The following is a 16,670-nucleotide window of genomic DNA, read 5'->3' as shown; positions in this document are numbered from 1 at the left end:
TTCCCGGATGGCTGCAACACGCACTGAGTGAGAAAGCGCTCTAGACCATGGGCACTAGCACAGCCCGAATCACTGCCAAACGCCGGCCAATTCTCACATGAGAATTCAACTCATGAAAATTGGCCAGAAAAGCCCTGGTGAACTCGTTTCCTCTGGCCCATGTCTGCAGGGCTGCTGCCTGGGCCTGGCCCAAGGTCCCGAGTGGTCTTGGCCCAAACCCTGCAAGAAAGCCTTCTATGAGCCAGGGCATTCAAAGCCAATGACTCCAGCTACTGAGCCCCCTCGGGTGCTGGCTCCAGCGCTGGCAGATCAGGCCTGCCATGTCCCTATGCACTGGCCTGAAACCTCAGTTGGGTTTTCAGGCTTCATTCCCCAGCGTCCTGTCCCTTGAGTCCTTTAGATTGGGGACCCCTGAGTCACACCTCATGACTCCACCTGCAAACCAGGGAGAAAACTGTGCTGTTCAGAGCGGAACAAAGCCCTCAGAGCGGGAGAAACCTGCATGCCCCTCCTGAAGCCAATGCCTCCTGCTACTCAGCCCTCTGCAGGGCCCACCTCATTGCTGGTGGATCAGGCCTGCCATGCCCCTGACCCTGGCCCTAACCCTCGGTTGGGATTTCAGCCTTCCGTATCTGGGCACCTGTCCCTCAAGTCCTCTAGATAGGGGATTCCTGAGCCACACTCCATGACTCCACCTTGCCCCCAGGAAGAAACCGTGCTACTTGGAGCTATGCAAAACCCTCAGAGAGGGAGAAACCTCCATGCCCCCTTGAGGCCACCCCCACATTCAGCACCCCAATAGGCCACAAACCCAGGGGCCCTCAACTCTGCCACTGCAAAGCTCCCATGCATGGGAGACACATGGGCCCGGCCCATGTATCTGGATGGCTGCAACACGCACCTAGCGAGAACATGCTCTAGACATTATCAATTCAATTCAATATCGATTCAATATCAACTTGGGCAGAAAGCTCATGAGAATTGGTGGGAAATCCCTGTCGAACTTTCTTCCAGCAGCGCAGTTCCACAGGGCTCCTGCCTGGGCCTGGCCCGGGATCCCAACTGGTTGTGGCCAGTACCCTGTGAGAAAGCCCTCTATGAACCAGGTGCATGTAAAGCCAATGCCTCCCACTACTCAGCCCCCTGCAATGCCCACCTCAGTGCTGGTGTATCAGGCCTGCCATGCCCCTAGGCCCTGGCCCTAACACTCAGTTGGGATTTCAGTCTTCGGTACCCGGGCGCCTGTCCCTCGAGTCCTCCAGATAGGGGACCCCTAAGCCACACCCCATGACTCTGCCTGCCACCCAGGAGGAAACTGTGCCACTTGGAGCTGCGCAAAACCTTCAGATCAGGAGAAACCTGCATGCCCCCGTGAGGTCATCCCCCACCTTTGGTGCCCCACTGGGCCGGAAAAGCAGAGATTGATGCCCAGCTGCACCCCTTGCCCTTAACTCTGCACAGGAAAGCTCCCCTGCCTGGGGGCCCTTGGGGGAGCTGTGTGGGCCCAGCCATGTTCCCAGAGGGCAGGAACATGCACCTAGTGAGAAAGCGCGCTAGACCATGGGCGCCAGCACTGCCCAAATTGCTGCCTAATGCCAGCCAGTTCTCATGAGCTTTCTGCCCAAATTCATATGAATTTGGGCAGAAAGCTCATGAGAATTGGCCAGAACACCAATGGCGAACTTGCTTCCAGAAGCGTGAGCCCACAGGGCCATGGCCTGGACCTGGTTCGGGTTCCTGAGTGGTCTGGCCCTCAGGCAAGAAATCCCTCTATGATCGAGGCACACACAAAGCCAATGCCTCTTACTACTCAGCCCCCTAGGGTGCTGGACCCAGCACTAGTGGATCGGGCATGCATTGCCCCTAGGCCTCACCCAAACCGTCACGTGGGTTTTCAGGCTTCTGTTCCCAGGGTCCTGTCCCTCGATCCCTCCAGATTGGGAACCCCTGACCCATACCCCATGACTCAGCCTGCCACCCAGGAGGATACCATGCCATTCAGAGCTGCACAAAACCGTCAGAGCAGGAGAAACCTACATGCCCACTTTGAGGCCACCCCACCATCAGCACCCCATGGGCCAGCAAACATGGAGGTAAATGCTCAGCCAGATCCCCTTCTTCAACCCTGTCCCTGGAAAGCTCCCCTGTGCAGGGGCCCATACCCCTGTGGGCCATCTGGACCCAGCCCGTGTTCCATGATGGCCACAACAGGCACCTAGTGAGAAAGCTCTCTAGACCACGAGTACCAGCATGGCCCGAATCCCTAACCAATGACAGCCAATTCTCAAGAGCTTTCTGCCCAAATTGATATTGATATCGATTTGGGCAGAAAGCTCTTGAGAATTGGCTAGGAAAACCTTGGAGAACTCGTCTCCGGAGGTGCAGGCTCCCAGGGCCACCACCTGGGGTGTGGCCCAGCATCCAGAGTGGTCACAGCCTAATCCTGCAAGAAAGTCCTCTATGATCCAGGCACACATGAGGACAATGATTCCCGCTACTCAGCTCCCTATGGTGCCTGCCCCAGCGCTGCTGGTTTAGGCCCACCATGCCCCTAGGCCTAGGCCCTAGCCCTAACACTCGGTTGGGTTTTCAGGCTTCCATCCAGGGGCCTATCCCCTGAGCCCTCTATATTTGGGACCCCGGAGCCACACTCCAGGTGTCCACCTGCCATCCAGGAGGAAACCGTCATTCAGAGCTATGCAAAACCTCTCTGAGGGTTTTGCATGCACCCCTTGAGGCCACCCCCACCCTCACCGGCCTCCTAGCCCACAAAACCCTGAGGCTGACGCGCTGCCTGACCTCCTTGACTCAGGACCCTGGGGGTCCCACCTTAGTGCTGGCAGATCTTGCTTGCCATGCCCTCAGCTCTAAACCTAACCCTAGGTTGAGTTTTCATTCTTCCATCCCCAGAGACCTGGCTGTCAAGCCCTCCATATTGGGGATCCCAAGCCTCACCCCAGGACTCTGCCAGCCACCCAGGAGGAAACCGTGCTGACCAGAGCTGTACAAAACTCTCAGAGTGGAAGAAACCTGCATGCCCCACCTGAGGCCACCCCCACATTCGGCACCCCACTGGTCCACAAACAGAGGCTGATGCTCAGCAGAACCCTCTCCCTCAACTCTGCCCCCCAGAAAGCTCCCTTTTGCAGGGGCCCTCAGGAATGCTGCATGGGCCCGGCCCATGTTCCCAGATAGCCATTTGTAAGGGCCTGGTTAGCCAGAGGGAGCCATTTCCTTGTAAACTTAGATTGACCCCGCCCCTCCCAGAGGAACTTACTTGCAAACCCTGGATACAGCGGTGGGCCAGGCCAGATGGAGACATCCAATCAGTGGGGCATGCATATATTTACTGTGGTGAATTGGAATTCTATTGGTCACCCGTATTGCTGACCGAGCATGACTGTGCAGTTTTCCCTGTGTGTTGCAATCTCATTGGCCACCTGTGTGTGGGCCGGGCTCAACCACCTCTATAAAGGTTAGTCTGTGAGTCTGGTGGGGAGGGGGTGTGACAATCGGCGTAGTTGCTGGGAGCAGCAGCGCCAGGAGGGGCGCTGCTGCTGCTGCGAGCAATGTCCTTGGGGTCATAGTTGTCAGGAGCAGCAACATGGGGAGCAGAGTCTGCGTCAACGGGGTTGTCGTCCTCATCATCGTCCCCTCTTCATTGACAGGAGCGGCCTCATCTGCGGAGCGGCCTCGCCGGAGCAGCGTTCAGAGCAACCTCGTCCAGGGAGTGGCATCACTGGAGTGGTGTTGTCCAGGTAGCGTTGTCGTCCGGGTAGCATCATCGTCTGGGAAGCAACCTCGTCAGGGTGGTCGTCATCACCTCTTTGTAAAAGACTGCCCCTACCAGTCGGTTTGGTTTCCGATGCTTAGCACGAAATAAAGCTTTTCTTTTTTTTTTTTTTAAGATTTTATTTATTTATTTGACAGAGAGAAATCACAAGTAGTCGGAGAGGCAGGCAGAGAGAGAGAGAGAAGCAGGCTCCCTGCTGAGCAGAGAGCCCGATGCGGGACTCGATCCCAGGACCCTGAGATCATGACCTGAGCCGAAGGCAGCGGCTTAACCCACTGAGCCACCCAGGCGCCCGAAATAAAGCTTTTCTTGACTTTCGCTTTACATCAGTCTCATTTCTTTGATCGCGGACCCTAACATGCCATGACACGTACCTAGTGAGAAAGCGCTCTAGACCACAGATGGCCTGATTCACTGCCCAACACTGGCCAATTCTCATGAGCTTTCTGCCCAATTTGGGCAGAAAGCTCATGACAACTGGTGGGAAAACTCCCGGTAAGCTCACTTCTAGTGGCGCAAGCCCATAGGACTGCGACCTGAGCCTGGCCTGGGGTCTCAAGTGGTCACGGCCCAAACCCTATGAACAAGCCCTTTAAGAGCCAGACACATGTGAGGCCAATGCCTCCCGCTACTCAGCCCCCTGGGGTGCCCTCACCAGCGCTGGCAGATGGGGCCTGCCATGCCCCTAGGCCCTGTCCCTCACCCTCAATTGGGTTTTCAGGCTTCTGTACGCAAGCAGCTATCTGCCGAGCCCTCCAGATTGTGGACCCTGGAGCCACACCCCAGGACACCACCTGCCACCCATGCCATTCGGAGCTGCAAAAAAACCCTCAGAACAGGAGAAACCTGCATGCCACCCTGAGACAACCTCCACCTCAAGCGGTCCACCTGGCCACAAAACCCAAAGCCTGATGCACCAGCTGACCCCATCCTCAATACAGTCCCCTGGGGATTCTACCTCAGCACCGGCAGATCGGGCCTGCCATGACGCTAGGCCCAAACACTATCCCTAGATTGGCCTTTCAGGCTTCCATCCCCAGAGACCCGCCCCCCATCCCTCCAGAAAGGGGCCCCCTGAGCCACACCGAAGGACTCCACCTGCCACCCAGGAGCAAACTGTGCCATTCGCAACTGTGCAAAACCCTCTGAGTGAGAGAAATGTGCATGCCCCCCCAGAGGCCACCCCCACCTTTGGCATCACACCAGGCCACCGACACGCAGCCTGACGCTCAGCCTGAGACCCTCTCTCAACTCTGCCATCATAAAGATCCCCTTAGCTGGGGCCCTCATGGGAGACGCATGTCCCTTGCCTGAGTTCCCAAATTACCACGAAATGCAGCTACAGAGAAAGCACTCTAAACAGCATGCACATTGTGGGCTGAATCCCCGCCCAATGCCAGCCAATTCTCATGAGGTATCTACCCAAATAGATGTCGGTTTGGGAAGAAAGCTCATGAGAATTGACCAGAATCCCCAGGTGAAATCTCCTCTGGCTGTGTTGGCCTTCTGGGCAACCTCCTGGGCCTGGCCTGAGTGCCCAAGTGGTTGGACAGAACCCTGCAAGAAGTGCTCTAAAACCCAAGCTCACACATGGCCAAACCCTACCACTAATCAGCTCCCAGGGTACCGGTCTCCTCGCTGGCAGATCGCACCTGCCATGTCCCTCTGCCCTAACTTGAAATCTAAGTTGGGTTTTCAGGCTTCCGTCCCCTGGGTCCAGTCCCCCAAGGCCTCAAGATTGGGGACCCTGGAGCCACACTCCAGGAGTCCGCCTGTCACCCAGATGGAAACTGTGCCATTTGGAGCTGTGCAAAGCCCTCAGGCTGAGAGGAACCTCCAAGCCTACCTGAGATGACTCCCACCTCCAGAGGCCCCCCTGGCCACCAACCCAGAGCCTAATGCACTGCATTAACCCAGTCCTCAACTCAGACCCTGGGAGCCTGTCTCAGAGCCAGCAGATCGAGCCTGATATGCCCCTTGACCCTAAAATGAAATATAGGTTGGATTCTCAGGCTTCCGTCCCAAGAGGCCTGGCCCGCCAAGCCCTCCAGATTGTGGACCCCTGAACCACACCACAGTACTGAACCTGCCACCCAGGAGGAAACTGTGCCATTTGGAGCTGCGCAAAACCCTCAGAGTGGGAGAACTTGCATGCCACCCTGAGGCAACCCACACATTTGGTGCCCCACAAGGCCACTGATGCACAGCCTGACGCTCAGTCTGAGCCCCTCCCTCAACTCAGCCACTGGAATGCTCCCATCAGCTGGGGCCCTCAGGGGAGCTGCATGTGCCCGGCCCGAGTTCCCAGATGAACAGCACACGGACCTAGTGAGATAGTGCTCTAAACATTGGGTGCGAACATGGCCCAAATAACCACCCAACACTGGCCAATTCTCACAGGCTTTCTGCCCATATCAATCTGCCCATATTTGGGCAGAAAGCTCATGAGAATTGTCTGGAAACCCCAAGCAAAATCCTTCCAGCTGCAGGAGCCTTCACAGGAGCCGCCTGGGCTTATCACAAGTTCCTGAGTGGTTGGGCCCTGAACCCTGCTAGAAAGTGTCCTAAAAGCCAGGTGCATGTGTGGCGAAACCCTCCCTTTTATCAGCTCCCTGGGATGCCGGTCTCAGTGCTGGAAGATTGGGCCTGCCATGCCCCTAGGCCCTAGCCCAAACCCTAAGTTGGGTTTTCAGGATTCCGTCCCCAGGGGTCCCCCAAGCTCTCCAGATTAGGGACCCCTGAGCCACACCACAAGATTCCACCTGCCACCCAGTAGGAAACCATGCCATCTGGAGATGCACAAAACCTTCAGAACTGGAGAAACCTGCATGCACCCCAGCAGCCACCCCCACCTTGACATCCCACAAGGCCACCAACTCACAGCCTGAGGCTCAGCCTGAGCCCCTCCATCAACTCTGCTCCTGGAAAGAGTGCCTCAGTGGGGCCTTCATGGGAGATGCATGTCCCCAACCCGAGTTCCCGGATGACCAGAACACGCACCTAGCAAAAAGCACTCTCAACAACAGGTGTGAGTCTGGCAAATCGCAGCCCAACTCAGGCCAATTCTCACAAGCTTTCTGCTGAAATCAATGTTGGTTTGGGAAGAAATCTCATAAGAATTAGCTGGAAAACCCCCGGCAAACTCCCTGCCGGCTGCACGGGCCTTCAGGTGAGCCAACTATGCCTGGCCCGAGGCTCCAAGTGGCCACGACACCAACCCTGCGAGAGGGCGCTCTAAAATCCAGGCGCTGGCAGATCAGGCCAGTAATGCCCCAAATACCTCAACCAAACCCTAGGTTGGGTTTTCCCACTTCTTCCCCAGCAGCCCATCCCACAAGCCCTCTAGACTGGGGACCCTGGAGCCACACCCCAGGAGTCTGCTGCCACCCAGATGGAAACTGTGCCATTTGGAGCTGTGAAATACGCTCAGACCAGGAGAAACCTGCATGCGTACCCGAGGCCCACCCCCAAATACTGTGCAACCCCCGGCCACCAAACTGGAGCCTGACGCACAACGTGACACCTGTCCTCAACTGAGACACCTGGTGATCCTGCCTCAGCACCAGTAAATTGAACCTACAATGTCCACAGGCCCCAACACCAACTCTAGGTTGGGTTTCCAAGCTTCCACCCCAAGAGGCATGGCACCCAAGCCCTCCAGACTGTGGATGCCTGAGTGACACCTCAGGACTCTGCTTGCCACCCAGGAGGAAACCATGCCATTTGGAGCTGCGCAAAACCCTGAGAGTGGGAGAAACCTGCATGACCCCCCCGCCCCACCCTGAGGCCATCTCCACCTTCGGTGCCCCCAAAAGGCCACTGATATGCAGCCTGAAGCTCAACCTGAGCCCTTCCTTTAACTCTGCACCCAGAAAGTTCCCCTTAGCTAGGGCACTCACAGGAACTGCATGTCCCTGGCCCAAGTTCCTGGAAGGCCACCACACACACCTAGAGAGAAAGTGCTCTAAACAGCAGGTGCAAGTGTGGCCCAAATTGCTACCCAAATGTCTATTTGGGCAGAAAGCTCTTGAGTATTGACCAGAATTCCCCAGCAAATTCCCTTCTGGCTGCATGGGCCTCCAGGGAGCTGCCTGGGTCTCGCCTGAGGCCTCTAGTGGACATGGCCCAAAACCTGCGAGAGAGTGCTCTAAAAGCCACATGCACACATGGACAAACACTCCTACTCATCAGTCCCCAGGGTACCAGTCTCACCACGGGCAGATCGGGCCCAAACCCTGCTAGAAAGTGCCCTAAAAGCTAGGCGCATGTCTGGCCAAACCTTCCTTCTTATCAAGCCCCTGGGATGCCAGTCTCAGTGCTGGAAGATAACACCTGCTGTGCCCAAAGCCCTAACCCAAACCCTAAGTTGGGTTTTCAGGGTTCCAACACCAGGAGACTGTCCCCCAAGCCCTCCATATTGGGGACCCCTGAGCCACACTGTAGAACTCCAACTGCCACTCAGGAGGAAACTGTGGCATTGGGAGCTGCACAAAACCTTCAGAGCTAGAGAAACCTGCAGCAACCCTGAGGCCACCACCGCCTTCATCGTCCTACAAGGCAACAGATATGGAGTCTGATGCTTAGCCCAAGCCCCTCCCTCAACTCTGCCCTTGGAGAGATTCCCCCAGCTGGGGCCCACATGAAAGCTGCGTGTGCCCAGTGTGAGTTCCCAGACGGCTGTCACACGCACCTTGCAAGAAAGTGCTCTAAACAGTGGGGATGAGTGTGGCCCAAATCACCACCCATCTCCAGCCATTTCTCACAATATTTCTGTCCAAATCAAGTTGATTTGGGCAGAAAGTTTGTGAGAATTGGCCAGAAACCCCCGGCAAACTCCCTTCCACCTGTACAGGCCTTCAGGGGAGTTGCCTGGGCCTGGCCCAAGGTCCCGAGTGGTTACAGCTAGAGCCTTTAGAGATAGCACTCTAAGAGCCAGGGGTACATGTGGCCAATCCCTCCCTTTAATCAGCCCCCAGGGATGCCAGTCTCAGTGCTGGCAGTTCGGGACTACCTGGCCCCTAGGCCATAAACCAATCTCTAGGTTGGGTTTTCAGGCTTCCATCCCAAGAGGCCTGTCCCCAAGCCTTCCATATTGGGGACCCCAGAGCCACAAACCCAGGAGTCCACCTACCAACCAGATGGAAACTACCGTTTGAGGCCGCGTAGAACCCTCAGACTGAGAGAAACATGCATGCCTCCCTGAGGCCACCCCCAAATTCGACAACCCCACCTGGTCACCAACCCGGAGCCTGATGCAGCATATAACAACCCCTCTCAACTCAGACTCCCGGGGATCCTGCCTCAGCACCAGCAGATCAGGCCTGCCATGCCCCTAGGACCTAACAAGAATTCTAGCTCGGGGTTTCAGAATTCCGTCCCAAGAGGCCTGGACCCCAAGCCCTCCAGATTGGGAATGCCTGAGTCACACCACATGAAACAGCCTGTCATTCAGGAGGAAACTGTCCCATTCGGAGCTGTGCAAAACCCTCAGAATGGGAGAAACCTGCACACTGCCCCCAGCCACCCCCACCTTCGACGCCTCACCATGCCACCAACACGTAGACTGACTCTCAGCCTGAGCCCTTCTCTCAACTCTGCCCCCAGAAAGCTCCCCTCGTGGCAGCGGGGGCCCTCACGGGAGATGCGTGTCCCCAGCCCGAGTTCCCAGATGGCCACCACATGCACCTACCAAGAAAATGCTCTAAACAGCAGGCACAAGTGTAGCCCAAATCGCTGCACAACACCGGCCAATTCTCATGAGCTTTCTGCCCAAACACATGTCATGAGACATGAGAATCAGCCAGAAATACATGGCGAATGCCCTTCTGGCTGCATGGGCCTTCGGGGAGCTGCCTGGGCCTGGCTTGATTCTGAGTGTTCTCGGCCTAAACCCTTCTAGAAAGGGCTCTGAAAGCAAGGCTCATGCATGGCCCAAACCCTGCCTCTTATCAGCCCCCTGGGATGCCGGTCTCAGCGCTGGATGGTCGGGCCTGCCACGCCCCAAGGCCCTAACCCTAGGTTGGGTTTTCAGACTTCCATTTCCAGACGCCTGTCCCCCAAGCCCTCCACATTGGGGACCCAGGAGACACCTGCCAGGAGTCCACCTGCCACCCAGATGGAAACTGTGCTGTTTGGAGCTGTGCAGAACCCACAGACTGGGAGAAAACTACATACCTCTCTGAGGCCACCCCCAAACTTGGCACCCCCCTAGCCACCAACCCAGAGCCTGTTGCACCATGTGACCCCTATCCTCAACTCAGACCCCCAGTAATCCTGCCTCAGGATGGACAGATCAGGCCTGCAATGCCCCTACGCCCTAACATGAACTCTAGGTTTTCATCCCAAGAGGCCTGGCCCCCATGCCCTCCTGACTGGGGACCCCTGAGGCACACTGCAGGACTCCACCTGCCACCCAGGAGGAATGCATGTCATCTGGAACAGCACAAAATCCTCAGAGCAGGAAAAACCTGCCTCCACCCCTGAGGCCACCACCACATTCAGCACCACACCAGGCCACCAACACACAGCCTGACGCTCAGCCTGACCCCCTCCCTCAACTCTGCCCCTGGAAAGCTCCCCTCAGCTGGCGTGCTCACAGGAGCCACGTGTTCCTGGCCACTGTTCTCAGATGACCGCCACACACACCTAGCAAAAAAGCCCTCTAAAGAGCGGGCACGAGTGTGGCCCAAATTGCTGGCCTACACGGCCAATGCTCACAAGCTTTCTGCCCAAACTGTTGTCAATTTGGTCAGAAACCTTGTGAGAGTGGGCTAGAAACCCCTGGTGAACACCCTTTTGGCTGTGCAGGCCTTCAGGGGAACCACCTGGGCCTGGTCCAAAGTCCCCAGTGGTCGTGGCAAGAAAGCGCTCTACAAGTCAGGCACACGTGTGGCAAACACTCCCTCTACTCAGCACCCCACAGTGCTGCTCGCAGCACTGGCAGATCAGGAATGCCATGCCCTAGGCCCTAACTCAAACCCTAGGCTGGGTTTTCCCGCTTCCAAACCCAGGGGACTATCCCACAAGCCCTCCAGATTGGGGACCCCAGAGCCAAATATCAGGAGTCCTCCTACCACCCAGATGAAAACTGTGCCATTTGGAGCTGCGCAGAACCCTCAGACCAGGAGAAGCCTGCATGCCTCCCTGAGGCCACCCCCAAAATCGGTGGCCCCGTCTGACCACCAACCCAGATCCAGACGCACCGCATCCCTGCTGTCCTCAAATCAGACCCCCAGGGATCCCACCTCAGTGCCGGCAGATCAGACCTGCCATTGCCCTAGGCTCTATCACTAACTGAAGGTTGGGTTTTCAGGCTTTAGTCTCAAGAGGCCTGGCCCCCAAGGCCTCCAGATTGGGGATCCCTGAGCCACACATCAGGACTCAGCCTGCCACCCAGGAGGAAAACATGCTGTTTGGAGCTGCACAAAACCCTCAGAGTGGGAGAAACCTGCATGCCCCCCCAAGGCCACCCCCATCTTTAGTGCCCCACCAGGCCACCAACATGGAGCCTGATGTTAGCCTAAGTCCCTCCCTCAACTTGGCTCCCAGAAAGTTCCCCTCAGCTGGGGCCCTCACTGGGGCCATGTGTCCCCAGCTCGAGATCCTGGATGGTTGCAACATGCACCACCGAGAAAGCATTCGAGACCACGGGCACCCAAACGGCCCAAATCACCACTGAACACGGGCCATTTTCATGAGTTTTCTGCTCAAAGTGATATCAATTTGGGCAGAAAGCTTATAATAATTGGCCAGAAAACCCCAGCAAACTCATTCTGGCTGGAGAGGCCTTTAGGGGCCTGTCCCGAGGTCCTGAGTGGTCATGGCCCAAAACTTATGAGAAAGTGCTCTAAAAGCCAGCTAAACACGTGACAAACCCCTCACTCTACTCAGCCTTCTGGGGTGCCCGTCTCAGTGCCATCAGATCAGGCCTGCCATGCCCTAACACTAACACTAGGTTGGGTTTTCAGACTTCCATTCCCAGGGGCCTATCCCCCAAGCCCTCCAGATTGGGGACCCCAGAGCCATAGCCCAGGAGTCTGCCTGCCACCCGGATGGAAACTGTGCCATTTTGAGCTGCACAGAACCCTCAGACTGGGAGAAACATGCATGCCTCCCTGAGGTCACCCCTACCTTTGGCAGTGGCCAACCCAGAGCCTGAGACACCATGTGACCAGCGTCCTCAACTCAGCGCCCCTGGGATCCCACCTCAGCACCGGCAAATAGGGCCTGCCATGCCCTTAGGCCCTAACCCTAACTCTCGGTTGGGTTCTCAGGCTTCCATCCCAAGAGGCCTGGCCCCCAAGCCCTCCAGATTGGGCACCCCTGAGCCAGACCCGAGAACTCCGCCTACCACCCAGGAGGAAACTGTGCCATTTGGAGCCTCACAGTACACTCAGAGCGGCAGAAACCTGGATGCCTCCCTGAGGCCACCCCAACCTTCAGCAGCTCCCCTGGCCACAAACCTGGAGCCTGACACACTGCAATACCCTGCCCTCAACTCAGCCCCCAAGGGATCCTAGGACCCTAGGACATGTGCATCATCACCACCCTCCTCTCCCCATGATGCTGGTAGGACTCAGTCTCAGACCCCAGTCAGTTTGTATGAAATTGAAGGAGTGGCTCCCCCACACACTGCCATTACCAGTTCAACATTGTGCTTGACCAGAGACAGCTGTCTACCTGTCTCTCCACACAACTCAAAAGGTAGGAGGGTGTCCCTGAGTTCCATAGGATATAATGAGATAGATCCACTGGCTCTACTACCCCACCTCCCAACAATAACCAGTGGGTCACTCAGGACCTCAGCTATTATCATGAAGCACACCATGCCCTGTTTCTCTCACTTCCAACAGAAAATTGGGGTCTGATACCCCAATTTACCATACATACTGGTTGTTGACTTGGGGCCATGCCATGAACCCACATGGCAACTTTCTGTTAGAGAAGGCCACCCTGTACCTCCTGGAAAATGTTTCTAGCCCCTCAGGGCTACAGTGTGAACAGTGGTACACAGCCTGTATGGTAGTAGTCAGTAATTCTAACCCCACACTCCAATCTCACAAAATGTTCCTCTGTCTCCACACAACATGTGGTCTTTCTTCAGGAAAAACAAAAACAAAAACAAAAATGGGAAACTAACCATTAAACTGAAAGCTCCCTTCACTGTCTTTCAAATTTTGTCCTAATGAAATGTTGTGAAAATAGAAATCAGTCACAAGAAGAAAATGGAACACTCAGAATTATGTAGAGATTTAACAACATGCCATTAAACAGCCCATGGTCAAAGAAGAAATCAAAAGAAATTTTAAAAGTACCTTGAGACTAATGAAAAATGGAACCTATGAAAACTTAAAGGATACAGCAAAAGTAGTTCTAAGAGGGAATTTCATAGAAATTCAGGTCTTCATCGATTCACCTGAAAGCTCTCCAATAACCAACCTAATTTTACATGGGAAAGAAGTGGGAAGAAAAAAAAAAGCAAAGCCCCATAACAGTAGAAATAAGGAAATAACAAAAAGGAATATGGAAATAAATCCAAGGGCGACAAAAAAAAAAGTTGAAAGATCAATGAAAATATGAGCTGCCTTTTTTGGAAAGATAAATAAAACTGATGAACTTTTGGCTAGGTTCACCAAGAAAGAGAGAGGACCCAAACACATCAGGAAAGAAAGATAATTGATTCCTTTCTCACATCAAAATCCTAGAGGAGAGGACAGGCAGTGATCTCTTGGAACTTGAACACTGCAACTTCTTGCAAGACATGTCTCTAAAAGCCAGGGAAACAAAAGCAAAAATGAACTATTGGGATTTCATCAAGATAAAAAGCTTCTGCACAGCAAAGGAAACAGTGAACAAAACTAAAAGGCAGGGCGCCTGGGTGGCTCAGTGGGTTAAGCCGCTGCCTTCGGCTCAGGTCATGATCTCAGGGTCCTGGGATCGAGTCCCGCATCGGGCTCTGTGCTCAGCAGGGAGCCTGCTTCCCTTCCTCTCTCTCTACCTGCCTCTCCGTCTACTTGTGATTTCTCTCTGTGATTTCTCTCTGTCAAATAAATAAATAAAATCTTTAAAAAAAAAAAAAAAAAAAAAAAAAACAAACTAAAAGGCAACCTATAGAATGGGAGAAGATATTTGCAAATGGCATGACAGATAAAGGTCTGGTATCCAAGATCACCAAAGAACTCCTCAAACTCAACACCTAAGAAACAGAGAATCCACTCAGGAAATGGGCAGAAGACAGGAAGAGACAATTCTGCAAAGAAGACATCCAAATGGCTAACTGACCATGAAAAAAATGCTCGACATCACTTGCCATTAGAGCATTCAAAACCACAATGAGATACCACCTTCCAGCAGTTAGAATGGCTAAAATTAACAAAACAGAAAACAAGTGTTGGTGAGAATGTTCCCACTGTTGGTGGGAACCCACTTACACTGCTGGTGCAGTCACTCTGGAAAACAGCATGGAGGTTCCTCAAAAAGTAAAAATAGGGGCGCCTGGGTGGCTCAGTGGGTTGAGCCTCTGCCTTCGGCTCAGGTCTTCCTCTTCTCTCTCTGCCTGCCTCTCTGTACTTGTGATCTTTCTGTCAAATAAATAAATAAAATCTTAAAAAAAAAAGTAAAGATAGAGCTATCCTACGACCTAGCTATTGCACTACTGGGTATTTACTCCAAAGATACAGATATGGCTTTAAAAAGGGACACATGCACCCCAATGTTCATAGCAGCAATATTCACAGGAGCCGAACTGTAGACAGAGCTGAGATGTCATTCAACAGAGGAATGGATAAGGAAGATGTGGCACATACATACCATAGAATAGGACTCAGCCATCAGAAGGGAAGAAAACCCAGCATTTGCATCGACATGGATGGAACTGGAAGGGATTATGCTAAAAGAAATCAGTCAAGCAGAAAACAACAAATTCATATGATTTCACTCATCTGTGGAACACAAGGAATAGTGTAGAGGACCACAGGGGAAGGGAGGGAAAACTGAATGGGAAGAAATCAGAGAGGGAGACAAACCATGAGAGACTCTAAATCATAGGAAATAAAGTAGAGGAGAGGTAGGTAGGGGGCAGGGCAAGTGGGTGATGGATATTAAGGAGGGGACACATGGGTGTTATATGCAGCTAATGAATCATTAACCATTGCATCAAAAACTGTATGTTGGATAACTGAATTTAAATTTAAAAAGTGAAAAACGTTAAAAAAAAGAAAGAAACATGGGACGCCTGGGTGGTTCATGGGTTAAAGCCTCTGCCTTCAGCTCAGGTCATGTTCCCAGCATCCTGGGATTGAGCCCCACATCGGCGTCTCTGCTCAGCAGGGAACCTGCTTCCTTCTCTCTCTCTCTCTGCCTGCCTCTCCATCTACTTGTGATCTCTGTATGTCAAATAAATAAATAAAATATTTTAAAAAAGAAAGAAACATGAACTATTGAAATGAATACCACAAAAATACAAAGGATCATTAGAGAGTACTATGAGCAAGTAGAAGCCAAGACCTTGGACAATACAGAATAATAAGTTCCCAGAATGAACCATGAAATTCAAGGAAAAAGGAAGGAAAAAGAAAGTCTGAACAGCCTGATCACTAGTAAAAAGATTGATTTGATAATCAAATCCTCCCAAAAAACAAATGCCCAAGACCAGACAGTTTCACTGAGGAGTTCTAACCAGATGGTAGAAGAATAATTAATACCAACTCTTCCCAAACTGTGTTTAAAAAAGGAGAGAAGGACATATGTCCAAACTCAGTTTATAAACTCAGTTTGGTAGCATTACCCTGCTACCAAAACAAGACAAGGACACAACAAGAAAAGGAAAGGCCAAAATCCCTCATGAACAGAGATGTAAAAATCCTCAACAAATTCTTGGCAACATTAATTCAACAATCCATCTGGAGAGTCACACAACACGACTCAGTGGGATTTATTCCAGGGATGCAAGGATGATTCCACATCTGCACATCCACCAATGGGATACATCGCTTTAACAAAATAAAAGATAAAAATCCTAGGATTGTTACAATAGATGCAGAAAGATCACTTGACAAGATTCAATGTGCATTTATGATAAAGACTCTAAACCATCTGGGTACTGAGAGAACATACTTCAACCAAACAAAGGCCTATATGATAAGCCCACAACTGACATTACACTCGAGGGTGAAATGCTGAAACTTTTCCACTACATCAAGAAGAAGATGAAGATGCCCATTCTTACCACTTTCATTCAACATGGTATTGAAAGCCCCAAACCATTTAGACAAAAATAGAAAATTTAAAAAATGTAAAAAGATATGAAATCTAAACAGAAAGAGAAAATGGTCATTATTTGCAGATGACATGAAACTATATATAGAAATCCCTAAAGAGTACACACACACACACACACACACACACACACACACTAGAATAAATAAATTCAGTAAAGCTGCAGGATAAAAAGTCAAGATAAAGACACCTGTTGCATTACTTTTTTAAAAAAGAATGTATTTATTTGACACACACACAGAGAGAGGGCATAAGTAGGGGGAGCAGCAAAGGGTCAGGGAAAAGCAGACTCCATGCTGAGCAGGGAGTCCAATGCCAGGCTTATTCCCAGAACCCGAGGATCGCCGGAGCATTGGTGGTATAGTGGTTAGCATAGCTGCCTTCAAGAACCCGAGGGTCATGACCTGACCTGAAGGTGGACACTTAACTGACTGAGCCACCCAAGTGCCCCAACTTGTATTTCTACACAATGATGACAAAATTTCACAAAAAGAAATTAAGAAAGCAATGCCATTGACAATTGCATCAAGTAAAAAAAAAAAAAATCTAAGAATAAAAGTAACCAAGAATGAGAAAGACTTGGTATACTGAACACAGGCAG

This window comes from Mustela nivalis (genome assembly GCF_964662115.1).
Source record: "Mustela nivalis genome assembly, contig: HAP1_SCAFFOLD_275, whole genome shotgun sequence".
Lineage (NCBI taxonomy): Eukaryota > Metazoa > Chordata > Mammalia > Carnivora > Mustelidae > Mustela > Mustela nivalis.
This window is presented reverse-complemented; position numbering follows the sequence as displayed.